This window comes from Tinamus guttatus, unplaced genomic scaffold (genome assembly GCF_059628265.1).
Source record: "Tinamus guttatus ecotype Peru unplaced genomic scaffold, ASM5962826v1 Tinamus_guttatus_pri_ptg000486l, whole genome shotgun sequence".
Classification (NCBI taxonomy): Eukaryota; Metazoa; Chordata; class Aves; order Tinamiformes; family Tinamidae; genus Tinamus; species Tinamus guttatus.
The window spans coordinates 1,296,348-1,305,880 of record NW_028289020.1 but is presented as its reverse complement, the minus strand read 5'-3'; the positions used below and the strand labels follow the sequence as shown (position 1 = coordinate 1,305,880).

At 42.7% G+C, this 9,533-nt stretch overlaps 1 pseudogene; it reads left to right on the top strand.

The window, feature by feature from the left end:
- Nucleotides 1-4,133: 4,133 nt before the first annotated feature.
- LOC148592903 (uncharacterized) lies at nucleotides 4,134-8,002 on the top strand (annotated as a pseudogene).
- The last annotated feature ends 1,531 nt before the right edge of the window (nucleotides 8,003-9,533 follow it).

The following is a 9,533-nucleotide window of genomic DNA, read 5'->3' as shown; positions in this document are numbered from 1 at the left end:
TGTTTTCTGATTGTTTTTAGAAAAAGGTAGATTAGAAATAGCCAGATTATTCTCCTGATGATTTAAACACAAATTTTAGAGACTAACTGTAGATGATTCCTAAATTATCTTGAAGGAGTCTGATGTTGCTCATGTATATATATATATATATATATAAAATATATGCAAGAGTTGAAAATATTCTTGCTAGTATTATATTGCATTGCCCAGTATTTTGGAGCATTGAATGTTTAGAAGCACATCTCTTTGCATGTTTCTCTGCACTACAGGTACATCACTTTCGTGTAGCAATCTCATATTCAAGTGGATTCGAAGAAAATTCCAATCTACAGTCTTGTATGTCATTTTATATTACTACAAGTTATTCACTTGGCTCTACTGTGGATTTTGGCTCTTTAGTGTTTAAATTATCACATCCTCTTAACCAGAAGCAGAAAGTGATTTCCATTCGTCATTCTCTGAGGTACAATACAACCTTTCCCAAGAAGGATTTGCTTGTGTTACTCTGTCTTGAGGTCCATACTTTAGGTGATGGCATCGTTCTTCAGATCATTTATTTATTGTTAAAGCCAATAGCTCTTTACTGAGCATAAATCTGATGTTTTCTCACAGTTACAGATTTCATATTGTCTGGAATGTGGACATAATAGTCCTAATGAACCTGTTCAGAACATGGAAAACTCTTTCCTTGTGTGCTCACACAAAAAAACCTTTGGAAAAACATTTGCATTCAAAGCAAAACTTGCATATTTCCAGCTTATTGCCAATTCTGTTTTCCTTGGCATTTCATTTGCAATTTTATAGGAGCATTAAGCAGTTTCTGAAATTGAAAATGCCTTCTCTATCTTGCTTCTCACTCTTTTCTTTGTGTCCCTGTGCAAAAGCACACATTCATTTACCAGCTTGAAAAAAAAAAGTTTCAATTTTGCAAAGCAATACTTAGATAGAACTAATATTTTGCAAAAGAGAAAAGAAAAAAAAAAACTGTTGTTCCTGCTGTTTTGTTCATTTTGTACAACTCTTTTTTAACTGTAAGGTAACTGGGGGGTCCTATGAGACTTTTCAACTGATAATTCTATATGAAAACATCAGAATCATTCTTATACAGTAAAAATAATGTGATCTACATTACTTACATAATTTAAGTGACAACATCATTACAATTGTTTTCCTGACAGCAGGCCACAGTTTTTCTATACCAGTGATGGGACGGTTCCATTTGAAAGAGACACTCACAGAAAAAGAGAAAGAGAAAGAGAAAGAGAAAGAGAAAGAGAAAGAGAGGAAGAGGAAGAGAAAGAGAAAGAGAAAGAAAAGAAAGAGAAGAAAGAAAAGATTGCATTTTGGACTTAAAGGAAGCAGATTGGTGAAAACAGACATTCATTCCACACTGTACAACTAATCAGATAAAAGCTCTGAGTATTCTTACTTTTTTCCCAACCTTATTCCTAGCAACAAGGTGTTTCTATCTCATTCTGAAAGCAATATTCTCCATGGGTCTCTTTTTTAGAAAGAGTAGTAAAGACATGACAGAAATCAAAACTTATTTCTCTCTTTACAAATATATTTGTGTTCTTTCTTGCCATCTAGCAGCTTCACTGATATAACAATATCTTTCAAACTTTTTCATTTTGTATAGCAAGGTTAACACAACTTGTAAAAGTTATGCTGGAAGCTGTGTATTTGGCATCAGGGAAACGTAGCTGAGTACTAAGAATTTAATTTTGTGTGTGAGAGCTGATTTTTTTTTTCTTTACCCCATTAACGCAAACTACCAGATATCTAATTTGTCCATAGAACTTTTATTTTTCTCTGACTTAACCTGAAGAGACAACAGTGCTAAGCGGTAATTGACCTCTCAGGTAAAACATGCACATGGCCTTCAATCTAAGTAGAAGCAAAGGGCCTGTGAAGTTTAGCTGATGATTTGGGAGTCTCTTTTATGACAGTCACTTCAATGGGCAGGTCTTTCACTAAGCCTGCCTGTGTTATTAATAGCTGACACACTGTCATATTGGAGTAATATCATTTTGCAATGAAAAATTAAATTCAAGTAACAATCTTTCCTGAATTTGTGTAATATATGTCTTCTATTAATTAGTGTCCTAAGTAGTTCATCTGCATTATCACTAAATTCTGCACGTGGTGAAAAATGGAAAACTGTAATTTACTGGCCTGTAATTTCATCATAAATTTGTGCATGCTGTAGAGTCAATGACATTCAGAAACTGTATTAACCTTTGGAGTACAGGGTACTGTCAAGTGGTAACAGCTGAAGCATATGTATCACCTCTATCTGGCAAGGTATTGAAAATATACTCTTCTCCTATGCTGAACCAATGCAGCAAAACAGTATGTATACAAGAGCATGCTTATCCTGCAAAATCGACAAAATCAATCATAAAGATGTAACTCTAAAACACTGATACCAAATTAAAGAAAAAGGAAAGAAAAGAAAGGAAAAGAAAGAAAGGAAAAGGAAGGAAGGAAGGAAGGAAGGAAGGAAGGAAGGAAGGAAGGAAGGAAGGAAGGAAGGAAGGAAGGAAGGAAGGAAGGAAGGAAGGAAGGAAGGAGAGGGAGGAAGGAAGGAAGGAAGGAAGGAAGGAAGGAAGGAAGGAAGGAAGGAAGGAAGGAAGGAAGGAAGGAAGGAAGGAAGGAAGGAAGGAAGGAAGGAAGGAAGGAAGGAAGGAAGGAAGGAAGGAAGGAAGGAAGGAAGGAAGGAAGGAAGGAAGGAAGGAGAGGGAGGGAGGGAAAGGAAGGAAGGGAGGGAGGGAGGAAGGAAGGAAGGAAGGAAGGGAAGGAAGGTTTCATTTTGATGGAAGAGAGGTGATAATGGATTTATTCTGACAGTTATTGGTATGCCATTTCTATTGTCTTCTTCGCTTCTGAAGTTCCTTTGAGTCTAATCAAAAATTATCATTTGGAGGAATCAGGTTATTTATAGGCAGTAGCATGCTCTTTTTATCAAGGAACAGAAATAGTTTTTGTTAATAGTGATTAAAGAGATAAGTTTAAATTAACACAGAACAGACATAGTGATGGAGAAGAGTTAAGGAAATGAATTGCTGTCAACTCCTTGTGGTAGGTGTACTGTATACATAGATACTTGTATTGAAGAGGAGAGCAATAATAATACACTAAAGTTCTAATTCGAGTTAGGAGAAAACATTTAAGTAAAAAGACTGAATCTCCTAATATCTGAGCCAGCAGGATACTAACCTTTTTTTTTTTTTTTTTTTTTTTTTTTCCTTAGCGGGCCCACTATGTGAAATAATAAAAATTGTCATTTGATCTGGTTGGAAGCGGGAGAGTTGGGAGAAATCTTTCACAAAAATGGGACAAATTAAAAAAGAAAGAAAACTGACAAAATGAAATTTATTGTTGAGAAACCTTCCCAGGTGAGTAAAAGAGTTGAGGTCTAATTAAACTAGACCTCTATCTTCTTTCAAGGATAGGATAACTGCATACTTCTTTGCAGAGAGAGTGGTTATGGCACACAAGAACCACTTTTTTCTCTTCTGTAAAAGAAGAAAATTTGTAATAATTCGTATTACATTTTCTGGTGCAATGAAAAACAGTTTTCCAATCTCTTCAGTTTTTGAACACCAATGTACATAATGCCATACTGCTTGATCAAATTAAGATTGTGTGTGCCATAACTAAGGCACTAGTGTGTTTTCAAACTGACTGTTTTATAACCATAATACACACATATGTATAACTCCATTAGAAATAAGTCTGAGACATCTATGACTACATGACTTTCTCACCTAACACCACTTGCCCTTGTTGAATAATGACAATAAATTATTTTGAAAGCTTATTAATCAAAACATTTGAGTTGCTTAGCACAGAGAAAATACTACTTCAAAGTCTTAAAATCCAGAATTTCCTATAAGCGTGAAAGTGATTTAATGATACTCTTCTTTTTTATTATTCACAGAATCACAGAATGGTTACAGGTGGAAGGGACCTCTAGAGATCATCTAGTCCAATGCCCCTACTCAAACAAGGGACACCTAGAGCACATGGCACAGGGTGGCATCCAGGCGGGTTTTGAAGATTTCCACAACCTCTCTGGGTAGCCTGTTCGAGGGCTCTGTCATCCTCACAGGAAAGAAGTTCTTCCTCAGATGGAGATTAAACTTCCTATGTTTGCACTTGTACCTGTTACCCCTTGCTCTGTCATCGGCGCCTATGGAGCAGAACTTGGCCCCATCCTCCCTACAATCACCCCTCAGGTACTTGTACATGTTGATCAAATCTCCTCTCAGCCTTCTCTTCTCCAGACTAAACAGGCTCAGCTTGCTTAGTCTTCCATAGAATCATAGAATCATAGAATGCTTAAGGTTGCAAGGGATCTCTAGAGGTCATCTAGTCCAAACCCCCTGCACACGCAGGGTCACCTAGAGCACGTGGCACAGGACTGCGTCCAAGCGGGTTTTGAAGATCTCCAGAGGAGACTCCACGACCTCTATGGGCAGCCTGTTCCAGTGCTCTGTCACCCTCACTGTTAAGAAATTTTTCCTTAGGTTCATGCGGAACTTTTGGTCCTTCAGTTTGTGGCCATTACCTCTAGTTCTGTCAGTGGCCACCACTGAAAAGAGGCCAGCACCATCCTCCTCACTGCCTCCCTTGAGGTACTTATAGACACTGATTAGATCCCCTCTCAGCCTTCTCTTCTCCCGGCTGAACAGGCCCAGCTCCCTCAGCCTCTCCTCCTAGGGCAGATGTTCCAGGCCCCTGATCATCCTTGTGGCCCTGCACTGGATTCTCTCCAGCAGCTCCACATATCTCTTGTAGTGTAGGACCCAGAACTGGACACAATACTCCAGATGTAACCCTTAACGCACCCCAGGATCCCACTGGCCTTCTTGGCCATGAGGGCACACTCCTGCCTCATGGTCAACTTGTCATCCACCAAGACACCCAGGTCCCTCTCTGCAGAGCTGCTCTCCAGAAGGTCAGTCCCCAACCTGTACTGGTGTCTGGGGTTATTCCTCCCCAGGTGCAGAACCTTGCACTTGGCCTTGTTGAATTGCATGAGGTTTATCACCACCCAGTTGCCAGTCTGTGCAGGTCCCTCTGGATGGCAGCGCAGCCCTCTGGGGTATCAGCTGCTCCTCCCAGTTTTGTGCCATCAGCAAACTTGCTGAGGGAGCACTCTGTGCCTTCATCCAGGTCATTGATGAATAAATTGAACAGGACTCATAAAATAGATGTTCCAGTCTTTTATTCATCTTTGTCGCTCCATGTTGCACCCTCTCTAGAAGCTCCATGTCCTTCTTGTACTGGGGAGCCCAGAACTGCACACAGTACTTCAGGTGCAGTCACACCAGAGCTGAGTAGAGGGAGAGAATCAGCTGCCTCAACCTGCTGGCAAAACTCCTGATGAAGGCCTCCTGGCCTTCTTGGCCACGAGGACACACTGCTGCCTCATGGTTAACTTGTCAACCAGGACTCCCAAATCCCTCTCCATGGAGCTGCTTTCCAGGAGGTCAACCCCTAATTTGTACAGGTGTCTGGGGTTGTTCCTCCCCAGCTGCAGGACCCTGTACTTGTCCTTGTTGAACCTCATGAGGTTCCTCTCTGCCCAACTCTCCATCCTGTCTAGGTCTCTCTGAATGGCGGCACAGCCCTCGGGCGTGTTGGCCACTCTTCCCAGTTTGGTTTCACCTGCAAATTTGCTGAGGGTGCACTCTGTGCCTTCGTCCAAGTCATTGATTAACAAGTTGAACAGCACTAGCCCCAGTAATGACCCTTGGGGGACACCACTGGCCACAGGCCTCTAAACAGACTCAGCCCCATTTATCATGACCTCTGGGCTCTACCATCCAGCCAGTCCTTAATCCACCTCACTGTCCATTTGTCCAGTGTACATTTCCAGAGTTTTCCTATGAGGATGTTATGGGAGAATGTGTTGAAAACCTTGCTCAAGTCAAGGTAGACAACATTCATGGCTTTCCCATCATCCAGCCAGCTGGTCACCTCATCGTAGAAGGCTATCAGGTTGGTCAAACACAACTTCCCCTTGGTGAATCCATGCTGACTACTCCTGATCACCTTCTTTTCCTTGATATACATGGAGATAGTCTTACCTTCCCCATTCAGCAGCGACCCACATTTTCCTTCATCTTCCTCCTGCTGCTGATGTATTTATAGAAGCCCTTCCTCTTGTCCCTGACATCTCTTGCTAACTCTAATTCTAAATGGGCCTTGGCCTTCCTTGTTGCATCCCTGCATTCTCTGACAATGTTCCTATATTCTTCCCATGTGGCCTGGACCTTCTTCCACATTTTGTACATGCTCTTTTTCTCATTAAGTTTATGCAACAGCTCCTTGCCCATCCACACAGGTCTCCTGCCCCCCTTACTCCACTTCTTGTAAAAGTGCATTGATCCTGAGGTTGGAGAAAGTGGTGTTTGAATATTAGCCAAATCTGCTGGACCCCCTTTTCCTTTTTGGACCCTGGCCCGGGGGATTCCTCCAAGGAGCTCCCTGAAGAGGTCAAAGTTAGCTCTCTTGAAGTCCAGGGTTGCAATCCCACTTTTTGTCCAGCTACCTCCTCTCAGGATCATGAATTCCAAAAACTTGTGGTCACTGCAGCCAAGACTGCCCCCAACCTTCATACTTTCCACTAGACCATCTCTGTTTGTTAGTATCAGGTCTAGCAGTGCCCCTCTCCTTGTTGGCTCATCAACTTCCTGCCTCAAGAAGTTATCATCTGCAATGTTCTGCAGGAACATCCTGGACTGTCTGCTCCTGGCTGTGTGATTATCCCAGCAGATATCAGGGTGGTTGAAGCCCTCCAGAAGGACCAGGGCCTGGGATCATGAGGCTTCTTGCAGCTGCCTGTAGAAGGTCTCATCTACTTCCTCTTCCTGGTCAGGAGACCTGTAGTAAACTCCCATAACAGTGTCACCCCTGTTGGCCTGCCCTTTAATCCTCATCCACAGGCTCTCAACCCATGCTTCATCCTCCGCTGTGCTGAGCTCCATACATTCCAGCTGCTCTCTCACACAAAGAGCACCTCTGTCACCTCACCTTCCTGGCCTTCCCTTCCTGAAAAGCCTAAAGCCATCCATGGCCACATTCCAGTCACGAGAGCTATCCCACCATGTATCAGTAATTGCAGTGAGATCATGGCCCTGCAATCACACACGCATCTCCAGTTCCCCTTGTTTATTCTCCATGCTGTGTGCGTTTACATAGAGGCATTTGATTTGCGCCCCCAATGTGCCTCTCATTCTAGCTGAGGCAGCTGCAACTTGACTGTGTGGGCCTTCAGGAGTTCTCCCTCCCTTAAGGTATTTATATACACTGATCATGTCCCCTCTCAGCCTTCTCTTCTCCAGGCTCTCCTAGACTTTCCTCCTCGGGCAGATGTTCCAGGCCCCTGATCATCCTCACAGTCCTCCACTGGACTCTCTCCAGTAATTCCATATCCCTCTTGTACTATGGAGACCAGAATTGGACATAATACTCCACATGTGGCCTCACCGGGGCTGAGTAGAGGGGCAGGATCACCTCCCTCGACCTGCTGGAGACGCTCTTCTTAACACACCCCAGGACCCCATTCTCCTTCTTGGCCACGAGGGCACACTGCTGCCTCATGGTCAACTTGTCATCTACCAAGACACCCAGGTCCCTCTCTGCAGAGCTGCTCTCCAGAAGGTCGGTCCCCAGCCTGTACTGGTGTCTGGGGTTATTTCTCCCCAGGTGCAGAACCTTGCACTTGTCCTTGTTGAATTTCATGACGTTTTTCACTGCTCAGTTGCCCAGTCTGTGCAGGTCCCTCTGGATGGCAGAACAGCCCTCTGGGATATCAGCTACTCCTCCCAGTTTGGTATCATCAGCAAACTTGCTGAGGGAGCGCTCTGTGCCTTCATGCAGGCCATTGATGAATAAGTTGAACAGGACGGAACTGAGGACTGACCCCTGGGGCACCCCACTAACTAGAGGCCTCCAACTAGACTCTGCGCCACTGATCACAACCTTTTGAACTCTGCCATCCAGACAGCTCTCAATCCACCTCACTCATCTAACCCACATTTCCAGAGCTTGCCCAAGAGGATGCTGTGAGCGACTGTGTGAAAAAGCTTGCTGAAATTGAGATAGATGACATCCACCGCTCTCTCCACATCTACCCAGCCAGTCATTCCATCATAGAAGGCTATCGGGTTGGTTAAGCAGGATTTCCCCTTGGTGAATCCATGCCCACTACTCCTGAGCACCTTGTCCTCCACATGCTTACACACAACAGCCAGAATGAGCTGTTCCATCACTTTTCTAGGGTTGGAGGTGAGGCTGACTGACCTAGAGTTGCCTGAGTCCTTCTTGGCATTTTTGAAGACCAGTGTGACACTGGCTTTCTTCCCGTCCTCTGGCACCTCCCATGTTCTCCAGGACCTTTTGAAGATGATGGAGAGTGACTTAGCAATAACATTGGCCAGCTCATGCAGCACTCTTGGGTGCTTCCCATCAGGGCCCATGGATCTGTGGGTATCAAATTTACCTAAGTGTTCTCTAACCCAGTCTTCCTCTACCATAGCAAATCTTCCTCTCTCTCGGGTTCTTCTCTTGTCTCTAGGGTCTGGGATTACAGAGGATTTCCCTTGGTAAACACTGAAGCAAAGCAGCAGCACAGAAGTACACAAAAAAATCCGAAACCTTTTTTTTTTTTTAACAGGATTTTGATCTTTGCTTTGGACATGTGATTCAGCAGTGATATGTGACACACACATATTATTTATTGCATCACATGCATGCATCATATATGAAGATTCAGAGAAGTTAAAGGCTAAGGAGGAGCTGGAGAACAAATAGAAGAAAATGAGAGAGACACTACACTCAAGACACTACATTTTATTATTGTCCCTTTCTGTACTGTACATAGTTTATATAAAACTAATGATGGCTACTGCAATCAGCAGTCCTCTTAGGGACAGCTTCCTCTTAGGGAAGGGCATGTGATAGTAAAAGGTAAATCAGCAAACGAGTTTCTTGTCAGCTTCAGGATCAAGAACCCCAAAATAAGGCATACTTAATTCTCTCCTTTCCCTTCAGTTTTTGAAGGCTGATCAACACAGCAATATTATTCTTCTGTTTCAGAAGGGAATCATGGCTTAGCTTTCATCTTCAATGTTACTTATCAAATGATGGTGAAGACAAAAGGATCTTTTCTTTTTTTTCTTGAGAAGTGTTCTACAGGACTCAAGTCATCAAGATTTTTCGTATCTGTCTGAATGTTTCCATAAAATTTGGACACTTTTATCTTATACTGTCTTGTTACATTTCTTTATAACTACCTTTTACTTAAATATGATCCATGCTCTTTCACTTAAAATATTTCGAAGTGCTAAATTGTCACTCATATGCAGAATTTGAATGCTAATTAGGGACAGTCATATTTGATAAATTCTGATGTTAAAAGCAGTGTACTCCTAAAAATAGTTCAATTATTTACACTTTAGTAACGGACCTGCAATACAAAAGCTTCACAGTCTGAAAAGTTTTGTAAAGGGCAAAGTTCA